The sequence below is a fragment of the Stegodyphus dumicola genome, chromosome 2 (genome assembly GCF_044657685.1).
Source record: "Stegodyphus dumicola isolate Sdum_Otavi_A_Nest chromosome 2, ASM4465768v1".
Classification (NCBI taxonomy): domain Eukaryota; kingdom Metazoa; phylum Arthropoda; class Arachnida; order Araneae; family Eresidae; genus Stegodyphus; species Stegodyphus dumicola.
The window spans coordinates 283,445,462-283,469,156 of record NC_140769.1 but is presented as its reverse complement, the minus strand read 5'-3'; the positions used below and the strand labels follow the sequence as shown (position 1 = coordinate 283,469,156).

Sequence of the window (23,695 nt, the reverse complement as noted above, 5' to 3'; positions counted from 1 at the left end):
TCCTCCCTTTCCTACCTCCATGAGAAAAAGGAAAGGGAAGAGACAGGAGAAGACGAGCATGACGTGTCACTGGAGAAATTAAGCCTGCTATACACACGGCGGTTTGTTTCGGAAGAACAACTGCTTGGAACAATTTTTCTGCTTTGTCACAACAGCCAATCACCATAGATCGCTTTCGGGTTAACGCAGGGAAAACAGGTTCTCCATTACAAACAAGCTGATAGCATTCGAAGCTGATAGCTGATTGGTTAAAAACGAACAACTTGCAATTTTTTTGGAAAGGAAGGAAAAAGTCGCACGTCTTTCTTTCAGTAGTAAACTAGTGAAAAAAATTGTCCGAAATTGTTGTTCGAGTGCAACAAACGTCGTGTGATATGGGCCTTTTAAGAAACATTCTTTGGAAAATTCCTGGATGTTCAGAAATTAGTCCTAAGGATACAGCGGAATGGATGGTGTGTGATTCGTACGACCCTGGGGTTCAAATTCCAAATGAAGATGAACTTATTGAAAGTGTGAGAGAAGAAAGTATCCGAGGAAGAAGATGACGTTAATGTCGAAGTTGAAGAAGACGCGGGGCCATCAGCTAGTGAAGCGTTTGCCGTCCTCGAAACTGCGTCGAAGTGGATGGAATGTCAGCCCGAGTGTGACCACATGCAACTTCTCATTCTCGAGCGGATGCGCGACTTGGCTGTCCGAAAACGGACGAAGACAGTCAAACAGCTTACTTTGACCGAGATGTTCAGCAAGCAATGACTTTCAACACTGCACAGTACGCTATATAACATGTACGTAAAAGGATTGCCTTTTCATTTCAATTAATTTAAACCACTTTTTTCTAAATAGTATTTTTCTCCCATTATGAACATACAGTAATTAATTAAAGTGTATGTAGACCCTTTCTTCGGAAAAAAATCAAATTATCTGAATTTTTGATTATCCGAATCGGGCCCGAACCCAATTGATTCGGATAATTGGAGCTCTACTGTAAGTTTTTACGAAACTTAAAAACTTTATACAGTTCGCATAGAATTTCCATGGGCAAATTAAATTTGCCCATGAAAATTTGGTGAATTTTTTTTAAAATTAATTTGACTAATTTGCCTATTTGAATAAGGTACCAGTGTTTTATCGCAATGCGAGAAACATACATACATTGATGCAGATTGTTCATTATTTAATTTCATTAAATATAATATAGGGCTCTAATATTTGGTGGCAACAATTTGAAAAGTAAACCGATACTTAATGCAAACCGATGCAAAACGCCAAAGCGAAATTTATAGCCCTTCCGGGCAAATTGATCCTTTGGGCTAATAATAACGTCAATGTAGATTTAACATAAATTTAGAACATTTTCTTTATACGAATAATACGCTTCTAGAGCCAATACATAAATAGTTTCCTAAGCCGGTAAGTTTATCAGGTTCAATGTTCCTTCTTTCCTTCTTCGGGAACATGCAAGGACCTGACTCGGAACAGAGAGCTTACTAAAGCTATGTTCAAAATTGTGGGAAGTAAACAAGATACACAAGAAGGGTATACAAAACCCTTTATTTTTCTCTATTTACAATGACTTCCGTACTTCGGAATACACCGACCCGCTACTTGGGGTCAAAACGTAAAAGTATAAAGATAAAACTAAACTCTAATTTAACTTTAGAATAATAAACGTGGAAGATTGGCCTTATAATAACAGGAAGCGTATGTAGTACAGAGAACTGTGAACACTACAATACGTTTAAATTTATCAAGAGGATTAAAACCTCTGGCCTGGAAGGCAACAAGCAACTGCGTAAAACTTCTAAGGTAAGTGGCCTGCTTCGACTCACTGCTTCCTCTCTCTCGCTTGGCAAAAAGCCACAACTTAAATACTTGGCGTTCGCCAGACAAACTTTGCATAAAAACCTTAACGCTTATAATTCTGGCCGGAAGTAGAAAATAAGAAGTGATAGTAAAGATTTAAAATAAAATAAACGTTAGTAAAACTTAAGATCCTTACAAGTTTAGCGTGATGTCAAAAGCAAATTTTATTGCTGATTTATTTGTTTTGCTGTCAGAAAAGAAGATATCACATTTCTTTTAATAATAAATTTTTAATTTCTTTTACTAATTAAACATTCACTAGTTATTCTCAGCAAAACAATAATCTGAAATAACGAGTAACAGAAATAAATGCCAGATTACTTCTTAGTTTTACAAAGCAATCTATATTTCATGTGAGGTGTGTTTGAGCGATTTGGAAGTAGACGAAAATTTTTAAAACTTCGCTTACAAATTTCGCAGAATTTTATTCCCTGTCCTAAAAACATTTGATTTCACAACATGTAACATTCTATGATATTAGTGATATTTTACTGCGAAATACAAAACTGAATAATCGCTACTATGAACTTAATAAAAGAGCAGTCGAGAGTATAAATTACTTTAGCAGTAATTGCGAAACAGCATGTGAACCAAACATCCGGTTTCCGCCAAAAATCATGTATCTGCTTTGATTTCGAAGTTATGACTGTATTTCATGGATTCCGAACATTCACCTTTAATTTGGTTGGTACAGCCTATATCTTTGATCTATGAAATGCTGACGAAATTCTACTTATGGAGGTTTAAAAGCGTTAGGATCTATCTATAAGCGTTATATTTTCGGATATAAAACATATACAGAAGCAGTTTCCTTTAGGGATACCAGAAACCCCTATACCGACAATGTTAAATTGGTAATTTTCGATGTACTTTTTCTCACAATCTGCTGTAGACACGAGCTTGAAATTTTTTCTGTAATTAAAGTATGCCTATCTGATTATACTGAAATGAGCTTTTGAAACATTTTAAATTTTAGAGTAAATTACAGAATCTTTTGTTAGGCATAGTAAAATTTAACACTTTTCTCTCTCTCTCTCTCACACACACACACACAAAAAAAAAAAAAAAAAAAAAAAAAAAAAACTGAAAATTTTCAGATTTTAAATTACGTCCAAAGGGGCGTTTTTTTAACGTTTTAAGTGTTACCTTTATTTACTAAATATCATGTTCTTTGCACTTAAACCATAAAATTCAGTTCAAGAGCAATATCGCAAAATAATGTTAAATTAAGCATATCTTTAGAATTTCCGATATACACTGTCTCGCGAGCTGGAGATAAAAGTATTTTTTTTCTATATAACGTTGCCATTTCTCGCTTTTAAAGCATTGAGTTTGTAAATCAAAAATTCGTTAAAGTTTTACAAAATATAAAATCTATAATAAAACAAATTCCAAATTTGGGATTTCAGATGCCCATATTCGCAGTAGGATTTCGTCATTCAAAATTCGATGGCTCTATGTACCATTGTTTTATCACAATGCGAGAAATAGACAATCATTTATGCAGATTTTTCATTATTTAATTTCTTCAAATATAATGCAGGACTCTAACATTTTGTGGCAACAGTTTGAAAAGTGAACCGACGTTTATGAGTCCGACGCAAAATCGCAAAAAGAAAACAATAGTCCTTCAGGGACAAAGCCCCTTTGGACTAAAAATAAATAAATAAATAAATAAATAAATAAATAAATAAAAATAATTTTTTTTCTAACTTTATTACAAAAAGCCGATTTCAGTAAATATTAGGAAACCTAATAAATAATCCATAAAAAGTTTAGATACCAGTGAGCAGTAGTTCCCGAGAAAAGGTACGTCGAGTAAAAAAATTCACGTTTGGAGAAAAACGCGTTTTTACGTAAAAACTCTCATTGATCAAAGCAGCAGATGACATATTAAAACTGGATTTTTTTACAGTTCTAATTTTCATAGAGATTAAAGAATGGTATTTTTAGAAAGATAAAAATGTAGAGAATTTGAAAATGCAAAAATCCGAAATCACAATTTTTTGAAGATTTTGGGGTTCCAACACTCCTTTAGTTTTTCTGAAGCCGATTCTCCCCTAGACTGAGAACCTTCGCTGTTTATGGGGATCTTCTCTGGCATTAACAACGAATTCGAATCTAAAGCCGGTAGTCTCGAGATCTTGGATTCGAACTGCAAAAGATTGGCATTGCTGTACTAACCTTCCTGCCTCCGAACTGTTTTTCAGCCCAAAAGGCGTCAGCCCAGATGGGCTATTAGTTTCATTTTGCCATTTTGGATTAATTCACTGTGAATGTCGGTTCACTTTTCAAACTGTTGCCACCAAATATTATCGAACTTGCACTGTATTTAAAGAAATTAAATAATGAAGAATCTTCATGAATATCTGTATGTTTCTCGTATTTTGATAACACAACAGTACCTAGAGCCATCCAATTTTGAATGACGTAATCCTGCACCGAATATGGGCATCTGGAAGCTCTAATTTGGAATTTATCGTCTATTTTTATTTTTTATTTAACTATAATTCATTATTAGTCCAAAGGGATTTGAATCCCGAAGGACTATTAGTTTCGTTTTGGCATTTTGCGTCGGACTCAAAAATGTCGGTTCACTTTTCAAACTGTTGCCACAAAATGTTAGAGTCCTGCATTATATTTGAAGAAATTAAATAATGAAAAATCTGCATAAATGTATGTATATTTCTCGTATTGTGATAAAACAACGATACATAGAGTCATCGAATTTTGAATAACGTAATCCTCCAACGAATATGAGCATGTGGAAGACCAAATTTGAAATTTGAAATTTGTTTTATGATCGATTTCCTATTTTTTAAAACTTTGACGAATTTTTGATTAACAAACTCAAGGATTTCAAAGCGAGCAATGGCAACGTTGTGCAGAAAAAACATTTTTATCTCCAGCGCGTGAGTCTCTGTATCGGAAATTCTAAAGATATGCTCGTTTTAAAACTATTTTGCGATACTGCTGTTGCACTGGATCTTATGGTTTAAGTGCGAGGAACATGATATTTAATAAAGAAAGGTAACACACAAAATGTTAAAAAACGCCCCTTTGGACGTAATTTAAAATCTGAAACATTTCAGATTTTGTTTTTTTATTTTTATTTTTATTTTAATTATTATCGATTTCATATTTTGTCAGACATTGAAGAATTTCTTATTAACCCCTTGGGTACATTTGACGTCTGAGACACGTCATTCACTTTTTTCCCCTAGGAGCGGTTGACGTGTCTCAGACGTCAAACCTAAAATTAAACTCTTGGGTACATTTGACGTCTGAGAGACGACATTCACTTGTTTTCCCTAGGAGCGGATAACATGTCTCAAAAAAACGTATTTGAGGTTATGCACAATTCTGTTCATTTCATTGTAGTTTGTATCAGTCATAATAGAAGAGGCAATTACAGTATTTCGGTGAACATTATTTGCGATACACTGCCCCATTATGTCAAAAACAAGGAATATATTTTATGATAGTGATAGCAAAATTGACTTTGAAAAATCTACAGAAGAATTGTTTAGTGATCCTGAAATTGACAATTACAATGAAATACAAAGCGAAGGTGATGAAGACGATATTGAACTAGAAAATGATGACAATTGTAATATAATATCAAGGTTTCGAAGACGCACAAGACGTCTATCGAGCAGTGATAGTGAATCTTCTCGTGAAGCAGTATAAGAGGAATGGATTTGGGAAGAAGAAGAAAATGTAGCCGATATAAAAAGTTTTCTGAAATATCTGGAATTAATCCTTTGAGCCTGCGTAGACTAGGTGGTAATCCTACGCCTTTAGATGTTTTGAAAGAAGTCTTGAATGAAGATTTTTGGGACACTATAGTAGAAGAGACGAATAGATATGCCAGACAAGGGATAGAAAAAAAAAGGTCGTGTAAAAAAAAAAAAAAAAAAGGGTGGTTTAGACGAATAGATATGTCAGACAAGGGATAGAAAAGAAGGTTGTGTAAAAAAAAAAAAAAAAAAAAAAAAAAAAAAAAAGGTGGTTTCCTGTAAGTTTTTGCATTATGCATCTTGATGTCGCACATGAAGAAGCCAAAAATGCATATGTATTGGTCAAAACGATATGCAATAAGTACTCCAATTTTTGCCAGCACTATGGCACGCGATAGGCTTTTGATATTTCAAGCTTTCTACATTTTACGGATAATTAAGAGGAAAATAAAGATGACAGAATAAGAAAGATTAGAAATATAGTAGATTACCTAAATACTAAATTTTGTTACATTTATCTCTAAAGTGAAGTAGCTATTGATGAATCGCAACCAAAAATTATATCCGTTCCACATGCAAAAATTTTCTCAAATAAATCCGTACCCAAGGGGTTAACAAACTCAACGATTTCCCACTTTTGGGTGGAAGACCACGTTATTCAAAACTGGGTGTCTCTAGGTACCGTTTTTATTCACAGTGCGATAAACATTGATACATTCATGCAAATTCTTCATTATTTAATTTCTTTAAATATAATACGGGGCAATAATATTTGCTGGCAACAATTTGAAAAGTGATTAAACGCTTTTAGTGATCCGAAACAAAATGCCGACAATAGACAACATGATCAGCCATTTGTATCTACACAGAAACACAGTTTAAAGCGAATTAAGTGTCAATTTGATGTTTCGAAATAGATTTCAATGCAGTGGTTGTACACTCAAAAATATAAAGAAATCTTATAATATTCAGATATGGCTGCTGTTTTCTGATTACAAATTTTGGAATGTAGTTAGGCGATAAATTAAGATGATTAATCTTTGCGACCCTTTTATCTTGTTACCACAGAAAACATATTTCACAACTAGTAAAAATATTTTCTAACTGTATTTGTAGGCTGTTTCCATAATGACAAAATGTGTGAGAAAGCTGATCACTGCTTAACGTGATTGTACCTGCATGCTCATTTACAAATTTTTCTATTAATTTCACTTCTTGCTCATAGATGGCAGCACCACTTACACAAATGTTGATCAAAGAGTCTACAAAGATCAAAGAGATCTACTGAATTATTCAAGTTATTACCATTATACATCATAAACCAAATTTATGTATATATAATTTTTTCCGTGTCTTACATAAATGCATTTAAGTTTCAAGGTTAAACGAATTATAATGGAATCAACGTTCTAATACAATCAGCAGTTGTTGTTCGTCTTAGACGGTATGTTCAACGAGATATATATTATGAATGTCGTTATATGAAGTCGGTGGGTATGTTAGTTGAAACTAATTCAGCTACTAAGGTGACAGTTTACGTTGATGACACTCCTTTTCACATAGCTCCTGGCAGTGGCGTAGCTAGGGTGGGGCAGAGGGGGACATTCGTTCCCGAGCGCAGCATCCAAGAGACACCAAACTGATGCTACGAAATTTTTTAATGAAATGTTTTCCATTCTTGGCACAGAAAGAGGCGCAAATTCTTCAGTTGGAAACTCTAGCTACACCCCTGGCTCCTGGGCTCGTGTTAACATTTCAAATATATTATGTTCGTTTCATTAAAAAATTTCGTAGCATCAGTTTGGTGCCTCTTGGATGCTGCGCTCGGGAACGAATGTCCCCCTCTGCCCCACCCTAGCTACGCCACTGCCAGGAGCTATGTGAAAAGGAGTGTCATCAACGTAAACTGTCACCTTAGTAGCTGAATTAGTTTCAGCTAACATACCCACCGACTTCATATAACGACATTCATAATATATATCTCGTTGAACATACCGTCTAAGACGAACAACAAATGCTGATTGCATTAAAACGTTGATTCCATTATAATTCGTTTAACCTTGAAACTTAAATGCATTTATGTAAGACACGGAAAAAAAATTATATATACATAAATTTGGTTTATGATGTATAATGGTAATATCTTTAATAATTCAGTAGTAATCTCTTTGATCAACATTTGTGTAAGTGGTGCTGCCATCTATGAGCAAGAAGTGAAATTAATAGAAAAATTTGTAAATGAGCATGCAGGTACAATCACGTTAAGCAGTGATCACCTTTCTTTTAGTCTAATTTAGCTTTAAAATTACTGGTTATTACTGGTTTCCATTTTTTTTTATTTTGCTAAGTTTCGCATGAAAGTAAACGGATCGACGATACTTTACGACTTAAAAATCCAGAGCAATGGCATTTCTTGATGTGAGGGTAAATTTGCAACTCAGCATCAGGAAGTTTTAAAAGCAGGGACAGGGAAAAGTGGACGGAACACCAGAACTTCGTCAGTGATTTTTACAGGTGTTGCTCCGCCGCACTACTGTACCCCGCTGGGCTTTTAGTTATCGGATGCTAGCCTACCAAGACATTTACATAGTAATTTTACATTAATACTAGACTTACGTATTGAATATACAAAGACACAGTATACAATTATTACAAAGAAATTAACCTATTAACAAAAGTTAGATTATGGCAGATTAATATAACATAATTATTTCGAACATACATACAAACTTTCATTGTACATTGTACTTCATACAAGCAATATATTTACATTAGTATATCTAGTTACATCGAATTACAATAAACATATTTTTAAAAAACTAATTGGGGAAGAATTTTTAGTCAAAAGGGACTTGAGTCCCGAAGGACTATTGCTTTCGTTTTGGCATTTTGCGTCGGACTCATAAATGTCGGTTCACTTTTCAAACTGTTGCCACAAAATGTTAGAGTCCTGCATTATATTTGAAGAAATTAAATAATCAAAAATCTGCATAAATGTATGTATATTTCTCGTATTTTGATAAAACAACGGTACATAGAACAATCGAATTTTGAATGACGTAATCCTACTACGAATATGGGCATCTGAAATCCCAAATTTGAAATTTGGAATTTGTTTTATTATCGATTCCATATTTTGTAAAACTTTAACGAATTTTTGAGTAACAAACTCAACTATTTAAAAGCGAGCAATGGCAACGTTGTGCAGAAAAAACATTTATATCTCCAGCGCGTGAGTCTCTGTATCGGAAATTCTAAAGATAGGCTCGTTTTAAAACTATTTTGCGATATTGCTGTTGCACTGGATCTTATGGTTTAAGTGCGAAGAACATGATATTTAATAAAGAAAGGTAACACACAAAATGTTAAAAAACGCCCCTTTGGACGTAATTTAAAATCTGAAACATTTCAGATTTTAAATTACGTCCAAAGGGGCGTTTTTTAACATTTTGTGTGTTAATGTTTTTTTTTTTTTTTTTTTTTTTTTTTTTTGTGCATCTTATTATACTTAGTTGAATTACTAAGGCGAATTATCTTATTAATACATTTCCTTTCATTTTTTAACTTGTTACACACAACTGCATCAGCACTGAAGTCTTACATTATTATTTTTGTAAATTAATGTATCATAAATACAGAAAATATACATTAGAAAATCACATAATACTTACATTTACACTAATATATCTAATAGAGTCGTATATTACTTACATTATTTTTTAATTAATGATTTAATTACAAGATTTCCCCCCCTCATCTCTTAATACAGTCCAAATTCTTAATGTAACTATTTTATAAAAACTATTCATACCATATTTAGCCTGTTTCAGACATTTGCAATATTTATGAAATCTTGCATTATTTTTGCAAGTCGTGGAATAAGAGGTATTTATACAGATGTGATAGCATCTTAACATATGTCTTCTCTTTTATATGCGAAAAGATTTTTCATAATCAAGGAAACCTTTTGTTGTAATTGAGGGATCATTAGCATGCATTTAATGTACTCAGGCGTAATTTATGACCTTCCTTTGCAGTGTAGCTCTTTTGTGAGCTGGGTCTCCCTTTTCCCCACATACGCAATTATCTGAATCGCTCAAATTTCGTGCAAAGTAGTACGTGAGGAAAGGACCATGTCCAGATAAGAATATGTTGATGAAGAAGTTATAAGAGATTGGATCGTATGTGGGTTTCTTGTAGAAGTTGAAATTTTGCATTTTCCCATTCAGTTTGCCATTTCTTTAATGCAATTTTTTTCAACATATGTTTCGCATACGATTTAGGGAATGGGACATTGATTGGAGGTAGAGATGGGTCTTGAGCTGCATTCTTAGCAAGGGCATCTGCCCTTTCATTTTGGGCTTGCCCAGCGTGCGCTTTTACCCATTTTATTTTTATAGATGTTCTGTTGTGCTGTGATAATAAATCGTAGATATCTTGCACTATTGATGATTTGATTCTTGCATCATCGACAGCTTTAATTGCCGCTTGGCTATCACTGTAGATGGTAACATATTGTTACGAATTTGGTATTTAAAAAGCTAATGTTAGTTCAATTATAAATTAAATGGTTCTATTTCTCGCGCAGTGCAGCGCGTGACGAATATTAAAAGAAAGCTAAGCCGGAAAATTGAAAATACAAGAGCGCGTGCATTAAATAAATAAATATCTTTTTTTTGATTTCGAGAAAGTACTGGAAAATTCTAGCGCGTGATTTTAAAATCTTATAAAAGGAGGAAAACATCTCAGTTTGTAGTAGTTGCTTAGTTTGTTGTTGTTTAGAAAACTACTGTTGTTGATTGTAGCGAATTCGCGGATTAGCGTTCTTTAGCTGTTTTGAATTACGTTCTATTGGACATTTGAGTAGTTAAAAGAAAACTACTGTGAGATATTGTAATACTGCATGATAATTTGAGAAAATTTAAGCATTTTTTTTGTTGTGATAATAATAAATTTTTGTTCATTTTTCATCGGACTTGTGCATTCATTTCATAACGAACCAGTACGCACGCAACAATTTTTGGTGTCAGGAGTGGGGTTTGAATGCCAATAACAAGAGCGATGGAAGAACAATTGAGACAGCTCATTAGTGCTTTTGCTGCATTCCAGGAAAAGATGGAAGCTGGCCAAGCATCATTTAAGGAAGAAATGAAATTGGGCCAGGAATCCGTTAAGGACGAAATGAAAGCCGTTCAAGCTGGTCAAGAAGAAATGAAAAGAGAAATTACTTGCATAATAGAAAATAAATTTGAAGCTATGGAAGGCAGAATTGACGCAGTTGAAAATAAAGTTGGACATATTGAAGAAAGAGTTTCTTCGGTGAAAGAAGAAATAGAAGAAAGAGTTTCTTCTGTAAAAGAACAAATTGATGAGAGAGTTTCTGCAATTGCCAAAGAAATGGATACTTTAAAGAAATTCGTAGCGTCGGCAGGGAGCAGGAGTGATTATTTTAAATTCTTACCAATGCCTGCTCGTCCACCTCTGAAGCTATCCACATATGATGGGAAGACCTCCTGGCAGGTGCATAAGACACAATTTTCTATCGTGGCGGATGCGAATGGATGGGATTCCCAAGCTAAGGCCTGTCATCTCGCCGCTTCTCTAAGAGCCGACGTAGCGGATATCCTTCAGAGTCTTCCCGAAAACAAAAGGTTAGATTTTGAAGCTCTGTCCGGCGGCTTGGAGTTGCGCTTTGGGGAGAAGTGTTTAAAAGACTACAGCAGGCTCCAATTAAAATCTCGTCAACAGAAGCCTACCGAAACACTTCAGGAGTTCGCCGCGGATGTTGAAAGGCTGTCTCATCTCGCCTTTTCGGAATGCCCGACAGAAACAAGGGAAATCCTGTCCTTGCAATACTTTATCGACGGCATCCGAGATACTGAAATACAGAAAGCACTGCGAATGGCAGATGTAAGGGATGTAAAAAGCGCTCTGTTGTACGCCGTGAAATTGGAGGCAGCCCAGCAAGCAACTCTTAGAGATCGCTACCCAGTCAGAGCTGTGCGAGTCCACGACCCAGGGGACCAATTGATGGCTCGTTTAGATGATTTATACAGACAAGTCGATGCTTTGATACGGAGTAGCAGTGAGAACAAAATGGCTGTAAGATGTTGGAGATGTGGTTCTGAAGGTCACCTACGACGGCATTGCAGAACACCCCAGGGCACGGATAATAAAACGGATGAGTTGACAAGACCAGTGAATGCTTTAAGACGGAATAGTGGTGAAACAAAACCGACCCTAAAGTGCTGGAATTGCGGTGTTGAAGGCCACCTACGAAGGAACTGCAGAACTCCCCAGAGCACGGAAAATAAGGCATACGATTTAAACAGACAATTAAATGCCACGGGAAGGAAGAGGACTGACAAGAAACCAAAGTGCTGGAACTGTGGAGCTGAAGGCCACGTACGAAAGAATTGCAGAACACCTCAGGGTACGAAAATTGAGACAATTTTAACAACGACGCAGGAAACAAATTAATGACCATATCAAGGAACGGAGGTTGCCAGATAATGAAAAACCCTGTTTTAAAGCGCTTAAGATCTCTATAGTGAGTGGCAACAATAACGGACTGTCCATCAATGGGAATATCGATGGAGTTCCTTGCAATATGATCATTGACACAGGAGCTAATGTTACCATCATCAGGAAAGATTTCGCTGAACAGTTTAAAGATAAACTTATTTGGACGCCATCCTTCAGACCCTTCAGACTTCAGACTTCAGTGTTACCCTTCAGACTGCGTCTGGTGACAAGATCGACATAACTGGGAAGTTAAACGTAAACATCACGTTTGGAAGTGCCGCCTACCATCACACGGCATATGTGGCGGATATTACAGATCCATGCATACTCGGATTGGACTTTTTAAGGAAATACAATTTTTCCTTAGACTTGAAAAACAACAAACTGCTTTCAGGATCTAAAGACATGACTATCCATCCTAAGAAGGGATCCTCACCTGGAAATGCCGACGCTTTGTCCGAAAGAACCAGCTCGAGAAACAGCCGAAATCATGCTAGGTTCGAAAAGAAACACCAAACTACCAGCTATTCTCCATCTCAGATGCTCTTCGGTCGAGACCTTCGTCTGCCTTGTGACCGCCTGTTTCATCGCCGTACGGATGCGCCTTCATCGCCTGAGGAACACATCCAAGATGTCAAGGCCCGTTTTGAAGTGATGCACCGTTCCGCACGAAAGCGAGTGAACTTGGCGACGGAGAAAGTGAAGACCAGATACAACACGAGAGCTGCTGGACATAGATCCAACGAAGGAGACAAGGTGTGGTTGTGGAACCCGATTCGACGAAAAGGAGTCAGGCCTGATTTACAGTCACCTTGGGATGGTTCGCACACAATCCTAAACAGGCTAAATGACGTCATGGTTCGGATCCGTGAGTCTTCGAACTCTTACGACAGGTTAGCTCATTACTATGGCCATAGTACATAATGTAAATAATTATAAATAGTATAAGACCATGGTCCATTTTGTTTTTAAATGTGTATTTGATTTGTATTTGATAGCATTTGATTTGTTTTATGTATTGCATTTATTGTTTATATTGTTTGATATTGTAATGTAATGTATATGCCTCAGTTGCATTTATGCCACAGTTGTAAGTTTAGCTTCCTGTCCAGGGATTGTACTGCCCGGGACGTGCAGTCTTTGGGAAGGGGGCAGTGTTACGAATTTGGTATTTAAAAAGCTAATGTTAGTTCAATTATAAATTAAATGGTTCTATTTCTCGCGCAGTGCAGCGCGTGACGAATATTAAAAGAAAGCTAAGCCGGAAAATTGAAAATACAAGAGCGCGTGCATTAAATAAATAAATATCTTTTTTTGATTTCGAGAAAGTACTGGAAAATTCTAGCGCGTGATTTTAAAATCTTATAAAAGGAGGAAAACATCTCAGTTTGTAGTAGTTGCTTAGTTTGTTGTTGTTTAGAAAACTACTGTTGTTGATTGTAGCGAATTCGCGGATTAGCGTTCTTTAGCTGTTTTGAATTACGTTCTATTGGACATTTGAGTAGTTAAAAGAAAACTACTGTGAGATATTGTAATACTGCATGATAATTTGAGAAAATTTAAGCATTTTTTTTTTTTTTTTTTTTTTTTTTTTGTTGTGATAATAATAAATTTTTGTTCATTTTTCATCGGACTTGTGCATTCATTTCATAACGAACCCGTACGCACGCAACAATATGTTAGATGCTTTTGATGAGACCATAGAATAGCGTGTTTTATGACTGAAAGCTCAGCTTGGAAAACGTTGTTGTTGTTCCTTAGGTGTCCTTTCCATTCTGTTGTCTCTTGTTCTGAGAGGAGTGTAAAGAACGCGCATCCTACTTCTTCGTTTAACTTTAACCCATCTGTGTACACAGTTTTAAAAGGACAAGAAAGTCTTATAAAAGAGTCTTGAACCTTAAATTTAGAGTTTATGCTTTTTCAGACTAAATATTACGTTCTTTTTTTTGTGGGCGCCGAAAATTAAATCATTGTATATGTTACCGGCAAAGTATGAAACGCCCGGCATTCTATAGTCCCCCGTCTAGCGAGGATGTGACAACCCCTTAAAAGCTGGACGCGGACGACAACTGTTTGTTTCTCCCGCGGAACTGCCATTGTCAGCCTCATCTCAAAGTCGATTGTATACGCATGAGGTTGTGAACGTTATGTTTTTCGTATTTCGTTTAGACATTTGCTAACTTGATTTACGCATTGGTATAAAGCTAGGTCTGTTCTGTTCTAACGATGGCGTTTGCAAGAAAAAAGAAAGAAAAAAAAAAGTCACTTTCATTCGGAATGGAAAACCGATTAGTTCTTTTCCCAGGTAAAGAACAAATGCGTGTGTTTACTGTTCTATACAAGTGTATCAGTTCGTAAGAAAGTAGTGAATTAAAAAAAAAAAAAAAAAAAAAAAAAAAAAAAAAAAAAAAAAAAAAAACGCTTTCAAGATTTCAGAAAGATTTCAATTGTTTGTCAAATCGCCTTTCGTAGAGATTAATGCCGAAGATAATGTTGCAGTGAAGATGGAACTGATCTTCAAGAAGATGATGTTGCAGTGGAGATGGAACTGATCTTCAAGAAGATGATGTTGCAGTGGAGATGGAACTGATCTTCAAGATGATGTTGCAGTGGAGATGGAACTGATCTTCAAGAAGATGATGTTGCAGTGGAGATGGAGCTGATCTTCAAGAAGATGATGTTGCAGTGGAGATGGAACTGATCTTCAAGATGATGTTGCAGTGGAGATGGAACTGATCTTCAAGAAGATGATGTTGCAGTGGAGATGGAACTGATCTTCAAGAAGATGATGTTGCAGTGGAGATGGAACTGATCTTCAAGATGATGTTGCAGTGGAGATGGAACTGATCTTCAAGAAGATGATGTTGCAGTGGAGATGGAACTGATCTTCAAGAAGATGATGTTGCAGTGGAGATGGAACTGATCTTCAAGAAGATGATGTTGCAGTGGAGATGGAACTGATCTTCAAGATGATGTTGCAGTGGAGATGGAACTGATCTTCAAGAAGATGATGTTGCAGTGGAGATGGAACTGATCTTCAAGATGATGTTGCAGTGGAGATGGAACTGATCTTCAAGAAGATGATGTTGCAGTGGAGATGGAGCTGATCTTCAAGAAGATGATGTTGCAGTGGAGATGGAACTGATCTTCAAGAAGATGATGTTGCAGTGGAGATGGAACTGATCTTCAAGATGATGTTGCAGTGGAGATGGAACTGATCTTCAAGAAGATGATGTTGCAGTGGAGATGGAGCTGATCTTCAAGAAGATGATGTTGCAGTGGAGATGGAACTGATCTTCAAGATGATGTTGCAGTGGAGATGGAACTGATCTTCAAGAAGATGATGTTGCAGTGGAGATGGAACTGATCTTCAAGAAGATGATGTTGCAGTGGAGATGGAACTGATCTTCAAGAAGATGATGTTGCAGTGGAGATGGAACTGATCTTCAAGATGATGTTGCAGTGGAGATGGAACTGATCTTCAAGAAGATGATGCTGCAGTGGAGATGGAACTGATCTTCAAGAAGATGATGTTGCAGTGGAGATGGAACTGATCTTCAAGAAGATGATGTTGCAGTGGACATGGAAGTGATCTTCAAGAAGATAATGTTGCAGTGGAGATAGAACTGATCTTCAAGAAGATAATGTTGCAGTGGAGATGGAACTGATCTTCAAGAAGATGATGTTGCAGTGGAGATGGAACTGATCTTCAAGAAGATGATGTTGCAGTGGAGATGGAACTGATTTTCAAGAAGATGATGTTGCAGTGGAGATCGAACTGATCTTCAAGAAGATGATGTTGCTGTGGAGATGGAACTGATCTTCAAGAAGATAATGTTGCAGTGGAGATGGAACTGATCGATTTTCAAGACGATATACGAGGTGTGACACACACACACAAAAGCGACTGTGTAGCTTGAAAAAAAGAGTAGAGATGGCAACAACTGTTTTGGTGACGTCATCCCACAGACCTCCTCTATCCATGCGGCTAGTTTCCACTTAACCGATTACACCAGTTGGGCCATTCAGTGAATACGTGCAATTGCATTCTAACGGAAAAAATGTCTAAAGTAAAAACCGAACAGCGAATCAACGTCAAGTTTCTAATGAAACTTTAAGAAATCAGCCACGGAATCATTTCAAAGGTTTCCCGAGGCTTATGGAGATGACACTTTGTCTCGTGCACGTGTGTTTGAATGGCATAAGCGGTTTTCCGGGGAAGGGATAAAACACGCATGTCAAAATCAAAAATTCAAGGCAATGTTAAAAAATTCAAGGCTTTCTTCGACAGTAATGGAAGTCTATTGGTTCCCAGTGGTCAGACTGGTTAATCAACACTACTACACTGAAGCAATAAAAAGACTTTCTGAAAAAATTAGGGAAAAAAGGCCACAGCTGTGGAAACTTAATGTTGTCGTGAAACTTAAAAATTCAGCCACGGAACTCGAGAATTTTTAAGTTTCTCGTGAAACAAAAATTCAGCCACTGAGGAAACATTTCAAATGTTAACCGAAGCTTACGGAGATGAAAATTTGTCTCGTGCACGTGTGTTTGAATGGCATAAGTGGTTATCAGCGGGACGGCTAGTGTGGAAGATTATGAATGTTCTGGGCTCCCCTTGGGCGTCCAGCACGTTCATCATAATTGAATGAGTTCCCAGTGGTCAGACTGTTAATCAACACTACTACACTGAAGTAATAAAAAGACTTCCTGAAAAAATTAGGGAAAAAAGGCCACAGCTGTGGAAACTTAATGTTGTCGTGAAACTTAAAAATTCAGCCACGGAACTCGAGAACTTTTAAGTTTCTCGCAAAACAAAAATTCAGCCACTGAGGAAACATTTCAAATGTTAATTAAAGCTTACGGAGATGAAACTTTGTCTCGTGCACGTGTGTTTGAATGGTATAAGTGGTTTTCAGGGGGAACGGCTAGTGTGGAAGATTATGAATGTGCTGAGCTCTCCTTGGGCGTCCAGCACGTTCATCATGATTCAATAAGTTCCCAGTAGTCTGCTAATAAACACTACTACACTGAAGTACTAAAAAGGTTTCGTGAGAAAATTAGTCTAAAAAAGGCCATAGTTGTGGAGTGATGGATAGCTGTTGCACCAGGACAATGCACCCGCCCACACGGCCCTATCTGTCAAGTAGCTTCTCACCGGCAAAAACATTACTGTGATGGGACATCCTCTTTATTCACTTTATTTGGCTCCATGCGATTTTTTTATTTCCTAAAGCTAAATCTTCTTAAAGGGAAGCCATTTTACCTCAGCTGAAGAAGTTCAGGCAAAAACGAAGAACCTCCTGAAGAGCCTCCCAAAAACCTCTTTCCAGAACTGTCAGAAGCAATGGCTGCACGGAATGCAGAAGTATGTGAATGTTGAAGGGGAATTTTTTGAAGCTGATAATGTCACGGGGAACTGATTCTGTAAGTAAAATGATTTATTGGACCAGGCCCTTTTTTTCTGTGTGTCACACCCTGTATCTGTAAAATCGCTTTCTTCAAGCTCTGAAAGTATTTGGCCTGTTTTCGCTAAAGAAAAATAACCCATTTTGATCCAGGTTTGTCTCAAAGTGAAGGCAATATTCGGCTTTACATGACTTTGTGAGAGATCTTTTTCCAGTATGAAAATTTAAAAAAATCTGATGTGTACACCACATGACTTCCTTGTACGGAATATTAAATTATAAGCATTTTTTTTCTTGAATTTCATTTAAATTGATTGGATTGAATAAAATCTACTCCGTCGACAGCGCATAAACCGCAATAGAATAAATACACTCTTTAAAATTCACTATATTTGTTTACTATAACGACACTCTGAATGCACAAAATTTATATCATTTGAAGAATTATCTTATCGTTGCCACATGTTTTATTCAAATACTATAATAAAGCTAGAACGATGTATGAAAGAAATTAAGCAAACAAAACAGAAAAGAAACAGTTTTTCGCAGACGATTTAGTATTTCTCATTCACTTAATTCAGTTCTCACTTCGCGACGAGGCAAAAATACATAAGAACTCAAAATATCTGTATTAAAAATTACGAAGTAAATCTTAAACACTTATTTCCTCGAAAAATTCCAGAAAGGATTAAGCATGATTTAATTGGCAATAATAAATGAAGGCGTTATTTTTGTTGTTGCGAAGCTTAGTCTCTCCAGATTGGCAATAAATCTACAATTCTGCTCTTTCAAATGTAAACAAATATGTCCGCCATGTTATTTAAAACTTAACCGTATTTAAGCAGCTTTTAAATTGTTGATAATTGTACAAATATTGCTTCCAGAATTACGAAAGGCATAAAAACCTTAACCGGAAGATAAGAACAACATAATTCAATCATTTTTAAAGCAAAAAATGTACAATTTACAAACATATAAGAGTAAAGAAACTGAGATCACTGTGACGCGTAACAGAGGGGATATATATATAAATATAGTATTTATATACGTTTGGTGCGGCCGATTGCAACCAAAATACGAGGTACACATCTACATGTTATAGCAGTCCTATACACAAAATTTCAACGTTCTGAGGCTACTCGTTTTCGAGTTATGCGAGATACGCACGTACGTACATACGTTCGTACAGATGCCACGAAAAATTCTCTTCAGAATTAATTTTAAAGCAGTTTTATAATTTTTTTGGAGGAAACGAGTTTTTTTATTCTGTCCTTACGTACAGATATCACGCCAAAACATCGTTAAATAGCATTCGATAGCGGTCCAAATGGATATTTTCGTTGAAATATGCTGCCTGAAACATTTCGCGATTACAATACTTCCTTTTTACTTCGTACAAGGAAGTAATAAGACAGAAACAGACTCACTGATGAACAACTGTGTTCAAATGGCAGCCACTACCTATTCTCCCAACCCTAAAATTAGTTGATGACAAAAAATGGGTTCCATTCTTCTGATCAAAGTTAATAAGATTGTGAAAAAAATCTGTCATTGCATTTGTTATTTATTTGTAACTACACTTCAATTTCTCTCTTATGTACAATTCAATTTCAATTTTTTTTTGTTATATACGGTTTAATTAATATTGGTTTCATATTTACTAGAAATGTATGTATATTGGCAATAAAAAAATATAAGAATTTTAAAAAGAATTGGTAGTTTCTTTTGATTGCTACCTCGTAGGACTTAAAATTAATACAGTAACTCAGAAGTTTGGCGACCTCTGGTATATTCTATGTATGCATATTCTTTGCGTGTATGGTGATCAAGGCTCTTGCCACCGACAAGCGGAAGTGACGTAAGTAGCAGTCAACTGACGTAGGTTTCAACAGCAACAATATCATTTTTTACATCACATTTAAAGTAATGCTATTAACTAAATTAAAGAAAGATTTCAAAACGTACACAACGTACCATTATTGAAGAAAAAAATATGTTAGCACAAATTTCGCTTCTTTTTCACACTTGAATTGCTTTAATTTTGCGAGATTTTTGTACATAATAACAGCATATTTTAGAAACATTTAAATTTAATTTTCAGCATATGAATTCTTATATCTATGACTACAAGGTAATAAAGACAACACTTACGGAAAGTACTTCAGAACACCAGAAATTCATTTCTTTTACGATACCACAGAAAATCAATCTTCCAAAGAAGTTTTGGATATTTCCTAGAAAAAGAATCCGAATTGTTAGGCTAATGACAAAAGCTACAAATTTTCAAATTAAAAAAAAATAATAATAATAAGTAAAAACAAAAGTGAAAGAATTCAGATTTTATATCGCACCCAAAGGGGCGTTTTCTTAACGTTCTGTATATTAGCTTTATTTATTACATTATCAGGACTGGTATTCCTCTTTACTTGCTTTGGAAACATTAACTGTCCTGATTCGGAACAGGGAGCTTACTGAAGCTATGTTCAATAAATTGTGAAGTAGACAATACACACAGGAAGGGTATACGAAACCCTTTATTTTTCTCTCTTTACAATTATTTCCGGAACTTCGGAATACAGAGACCAACCACTTGTGGTCTGAACGTAAGAATATAAAAATATTAACTAAAACTCTAACTAAACTAACTTCGGATTAATAAACAAGTGCCTAACTCCAAGATTGGCCGTTAATTAACAAAAAGCCGTATGTAGTACAGAGAGCTGCTAAAACTACGATACGTTTAAAATTATCACGAGAGTTAAACCTCTGGCCTTGAAGGCAACCAGCAACCGAGTAAAACTACTCTGGCAAACGGCCTGCTTCTAATAACTCCTTCCCCTCTATTGCTTGGCAAAAAGCCACAACTTAAGTACTTGGCGTTAGCAAGACAAATTTGCATAAATAAGTTAAAAGCTTTTAATTCTGGCCGGAAGTAGAAAATAAGAAGTGATAGTAAAGATTTAAAATAAAATAAACGTTAGTAAAACTTAGGATCCTTACAACATATCATGTTCCTCTCACTTAAACCATAAAATTCAATTCCCAAGAATATCGCAAAATAGTTTAAAAAGAGCATATCTTCAGAATTTCCGATGCACAGTCTCGCGCGCTGGAGATAAAAATATTTTCCTTTCCCGTACAGTGTCGCCACTACTCGCTTTGAAATCGTTCAGTTTCTTGTTCAAAAATTCATAAATGTTTTACAAAATGTGAAACAGATAATGAAACAAATTCCAAATTTGGGATTCCAGATTCCCATATTCGGTGCAGGATTACATTATTCAAATTTGGGTGGCTCTAGGTACCGTTGTTTTATCACAGTGCGAGAAACTTAAATACATTTATGCAGATACTTCATTATTTAATTTATTTAAATGTAATGCAGGGCAATATTATTGGGTGGCAACAATTCAAAAAGTGGTTCGCCGTTTATAGTGAATCGGCTCAAAAAGCGAAAGCGAAATTAATAGCCCATCTGGGCAAATTGTCCCTTTGGGCTATTAAATAAAATAATTATAAATACTAAACAAAATTATTCGCATCAGGGAAGTAATAAATGGCTTTATAAACATTTTTCTTAATTAAAATAAAGCTACATACATACATTTATGAAGATTCTTCATTATTTCATTATTTATTAATAATTTCTTTAAATATAATGCGAGGATCTAATATTCGGTGGCAACAATTTAAAATGTGATTCGCCGTTTATAGTGAATCAACGCAAAATACCCAAACGAAATTAATAACAAAGTGGCTCAAAATGGCGTTAGCCCAAAGGCTGTCGAAACGAGTATGTATCTGTCAAAGAAAAAAATGCCCGTTTGTGCGTAATGTAAATTCTGAAGGCTTTCAGATTTTACTTTTTACATGTCTGCTGAAATAAAAGTTGAACCTCGACTACCAAATTTCTTATTCACCGTGAATTGGAATTTGCCGTTCTTTACTTTATAAAGTTAGGCTGTTAAGAACTACTGCCTGAAGCGGGCCGAGAGACATTGCCAAATAGGCAGTATAATGTGTCATATTTGTAAGGTATTTCTCCCGCCTACTTAGCATGCCTTCGTGGTGTAATGGTCAGCACGCTCGGCGCGTTCGAGAGGTTCGAGTCACGGCGAGGGCATTGCTCATTTTTCATGACTCTGTAAGGATCTTAAGTTTTACTAACGTTTATTTTATTTTAAATCTTTACTATCACTTCTTATTTTCTACTTCCGGCCAGAATTATAAGCGTTAAAGTATTTATGCAAAGTTTGTCTGGCGAACGCCAAGTATTTAAGTTGTGGCTTTTTGCCAAGCGAGAGAGAGGAAGCAGTTAGTCGAAGCAGGCCGCTTACCTTAGAAGTTTTACTCCTTTGCTGGTTGCCTTCCAGGCCAGAGGTTTAATCCTCTTGATACTTTTTAAACGTATTGTAGTGTTCACAGTTCTCTGTACTACATACGGCTTCCTGTTATTATAAGGCCAATCTTCCACGTTTATTATTTCAAAGTTAAGAGTTTAGTTTTATTTTTATATTCTTACGTTTAGACCACAAGTAGTGGGTCTTTGTATTCCGAAGTACGGAAGTTATTGTAAATAGAGAAAAATAAAGGGTTTTGTATACCCTTCTTGTGTATCCTGTCTACTTCCCACAGTTATTGAACATAGCTTTAGTAAGCTCTCTGTTCCGAGTCAGGTCCTTGCATGTTCCCGAAGAAAGTAAGACGGAACATTGAACCTGATAACTCCTGCTTCAAAATAACCTAATGACGTTACAACTTTTAAGTTTGTTTCTGTTACATATAACGGGTGGCCATAATTAAACTGAAAGTGCTCACAGTGTTCTGTAGCGCGATATATTTTCGAGAATGACGCCACATTTTGTAGGAAGATTAAACAAGACGGGGGAAGAAGGATTCCGCGAAAAAAAAATTAGTTCAAAAGTCACCGCTAGGGGAATATTTGGCGCTGTGTAATAGAAAATAGAGTGTTAACAAACGCAAATCAATACGGAAATTACCTTTTATTTTGCATTCAGATGAGGTTCAATGTGGCTGCCGTTGTTGTGGACCACATATTGCATTCTGTGCACAGTACGAACAACAGCAGAAAGTAACATGTCTGCAGGAATCTTCCGTACAGTCCGTGATATGTTATCCTTTAACGTAGCCAGGTCCCGGACCACTCCTTGATATACCTTGGACTTAAGGTAATCCCATAGCCAGAAGTCGCATGGGGTAAGATCAGGCGACCGAGGTGGCCATGCAGTTTAAAAGTAGCGGCTAATGACTCTTTCTGTTGTGAATTTCTGTCGTAGCATCTGTTGCACCCGTACAGCAACGTGTGGAGGGGCTCCATCTTGCATGAAAATGATTTCCCCCAGGCATTGTCTTTGCTGAAGTGCCGGAATGACAAAGCTGTTCAACATGTGGCGATATTTCTCTTCGGTAACAGAACTTGTTTCCGGTCCTGTCGGGGTAATGTTCTCACAGAAAAATGGACCTACGATAAATTTTATTCCGTATTAATTTGCATTTGTTAACACTCTATTTTCTATTACACAGCGCCAAATATTCCCCTAGCGGTGACTTTTCGAACTAATTTTTTTTTCGCTGAATCCTTCTTCCCCCGTCTTGTTTAATCTTCCTACAAAATGTGGCGTCATTCTCGCGAAGAGATCGCTCTACAGAACACTGTGAGCACTGTCAGTTTAATTATGGCCACTCGGTATATTGCTTTTGTTGATTATGAGTCAGCTATCTAAGTTTAAAATATATAAAACGAAAGGTTGTATTGTCTAACTAAGTTTAAAATTACGTCAGACTTGACACATGACATCTTTATAATTTTATAGAAAATAATTCCTATTCTTGAAAATAACTGTTCGCTTTGGTTAGCCCTCAAGAAATATTAGAACTCCATCGTTCAATGAACGTAAAATTATATGTAGAACGAAGACCAGTATTTTGAAACAGATACTCTGTTAGAGTCTATTTTTTTCCGCTAACAAAGCTTTCTCCAGAATTATTACAAAACTTTCAGAATATACAGAGAATTCCTAGAATAAGGTTTCATTATATACTTTATCGGAACTAAATAGTAGATAAATTATTTTTAGCATTGGTACATTTTGGATCGATAGGCTAAGTGACTTTTCAAGAAAATATCTTCAGGACTTA

General features: G+C 36.0%; 1 protein-coding gene across 2 annotated transcripts in view; it reads right to left on the bottom strand.

Annotated features, from left to right (window-relative positions):
* The window catches only part of LOC146999006 (uncharacterized), a 219,427-nt gene that overhangs the window by 11,511 nt on the left and 184,221 nt on the right, over window positions 1-23,695 (bottom strand). The window contains exon 3 of one of the 2 annotated variants that reach the window (XM_085812230.1): window positions 19,688-19,770. The exons of the other annotated variant lie outside the window; for it this stretch is intronic. The gene's annotated coding sequence lies outside the window, so the exon portion shown is untranslated. The remainder of the gene's footprint in view (window positions 1-19,687; window positions 19,771-23,695) is intronic. 2 annotated transcript variants of the gene reach the window in all.